Source organism: Rhamphochromis longiceps, linkage group LG13 (genome assembly GCF_057381845.1).
Source record: "Rhamphochromis longiceps isolate RC_006_pf linkage group LG13, R_longiceps_female_GT1.1, whole genome shotgun sequence".
NCBI classification, from domain to species: Eukaryota; Metazoa; Chordata; class Actinopteri; order Cichliformes; family Cichlidae; genus Rhamphochromis; species Rhamphochromis longiceps.
In genome coordinates, this window is record NC_140569.1 from 36,379,216 (window position 1) to 36,381,715 (window position 2,500).

Genomic DNA, 2,500 nt, shown 5'->3' on the forward strand with positions numbered 1-2,500 from the left:
CGCATATCCAGCATGGACCTTGACTTCCAGCAGGCCCCGTGGACCCACATTACCCCCCCCCCCCCCCTGCAGTTACCCTGTGCCACATATCTAGCATGGACCTGGACCTCCAGCAGGCCCTGGGGACCCACATACTCCCCTGCTCTACTCCCCCACTAGCTTTCCTTTCTTGCAGTTATGATCCAGCGCATATCCAGCATGGACCTTGACCTCCAGCAGGCCCCGTGAACCCACATTACACCCCCCCCTCCTGCAGTTACCCTGTACCACGTATCTAGCATGGACCTGGACCTCCAGCAGGCCCCGGGGACCCACACTTAAGCCCCCTCCCACTAACAAAGCAGAACACCACTGGCAAAATCCTCGTGCCCCTGGTACTCCAGAAAGCACATTGAAATGTGCCCCTGGTACACTGCGCAGAAGAACTGCCACACACGCACACACGCACGCACGCACGCACGCACGCACTGCTTGTGCCTATGGTACGACAACTTTTCTCGTGCCTATGGTACGACAACTTTTCTCGTGCCTATGGTACAACAATTTTTCTCGTGCCTATGGTACAACAACTTTTTGCCGTGCCCCTGGTACACCGCTCAGTAGCACTTTGCCACACAAACTCTCCTCGTGCCCCTGGTACGACAGCTTTTCTCGTGCCTATGGTACAACAACTTTTCTCGTGCCTATGGTACAACAACTTTTCGCCGTGCCCCTGGTACACCGCTCAGTAGCACTTTGCCACACACACACTCCTCGTACCTATGGTACGACAGCTTTTCTCGTGCCTATGGTACAACAACTTTTCTCGTGCCTATGGTACAACAACTTTTCGCCGTGCCCCTGGTACACCGCTCAGTAGCACTTTGCCACACACACACTCCTCGTACCTATGGTACGACAACTTTTCTCGTGCCTATGGTACGACAACTTTTCTCGTGCCTATGGTACAACAACTTTTCGCCGTGCCTATGGTACAACAACTTTCCTCCGTGCCCCTGGTACGACAGCTTTTCTCGTGCCTATGGTACAACAACTTTTCTCGTGCCTATGGTACAACAACTTTTCGCCGTGCCCCTGGTACACCGCTCAGTAGCACTTTGCCACACAAACTCTCCTCGTGCCTATGGTACGACAACTTTTCTCGTGCCTATGGTACAACAACTTTCCTCCGTGCCCCTGGTACGACAGCTTTTCTCGTGCCTATGGTACAACAACTTTTCTCGTGCCTATGGTACAACAACCTTTCCCCGTGCCCCTGGTACACTGCGCAGAAACTCTTTGCCACACACACACACACCACTCGTGCCTATGGTACGACAACAGGCCCCGGGGACCTACATCGCACCTTGCTCTTGCCTCCCTTACAGCTGAAAAAGGTCCATGCCTGTGCCCTGGCCCTGCTGAAATTCCCTCTCCATTTAGCCGAGGCAGTGAGTCGGCCTCCTGTCTCCCTTTACGGTCGAAAAAGATGTGCTCCTGGGCGCGCTGGCCCTGCTGCTACTCACATCGGGCATGGACCTGGACCTCCAGCAGGCCCCGGGGACCTACATCGCACCTTGCTCTTGCCTCCCTTACAGCTGAAAAAGGTCCATGCCTGTGCCCTGGCCCTGCTGAAATTCCCTCTCCATTTAGCCGAGGCAGTGAGTCGGCCTCCTGTCTCCCTTTACGGTCGAAAAAGATGTGCTCCTGGGCGCGCTGGCCCTGCTGCTACTCACATCGGGCATGGACCTGGACCTCCAGCAGGCCCCGGGGACCTACATCGCACATTGCTCTTCCCTCCCTTACAGCTGAAAAAGGTCCATGCCTGTGCCCTGGCCCTGCTGAAATTCCCTCTGCATTTAGCCGAGGCAGTGAGTCGGCCTCCTGTCTCCCTTTACGGTCGAAAAAGATGTGCTCCTGGGCGCGCTGGCCCTGCTGCTACTCACATCGGGCATGGACCTGGACCTCCAGCAGGCCCCGGGGACCTACATCGCACCTTGCTCTTGCCTCCCTTACAGCTGAAAAAGGTCCATGCCTGTGCCCTGGCCCTGCTGAAATTCCCTCTGCATTTAGCCGAGGCAGTGAGTCGGCCTCCTGTCTCCCTTTACGGTCGAAAAAGATGTGCTCCTGGGCGCGCTGGCCCTGCTGCTACTCACATCGGGCATGGACCTGGACCTCCAGCAGGCCCCGGGGACCTACATCGCACCTTGCTCTTGCCTCCCTTACAGCTGAAAAAGGTCCATGCCTGTGCACTGGCCCTGCTGAAATTCCCTCTCCATTTAGCCGAGGCAGTGAGTCGGCCTCCTGTCTCCCTTTACGGTCGAAAAAGATGTGCTCCTGGGCGCGCTGGCCCTGCTGCTACTCACATCGGGCATGGACCTGGACCTCCAGCAGGCCCCGGGGACCTACATCACACCTTGCTCTTGCCTCCCTTGCAGCTGAAAAAGGTCCATGCCTGTGCCCTGGCCCTGCTGAAATTCCCTCTGCATTTAGCCGAGGCAGTGAGTCGGCCTCCTGTCTC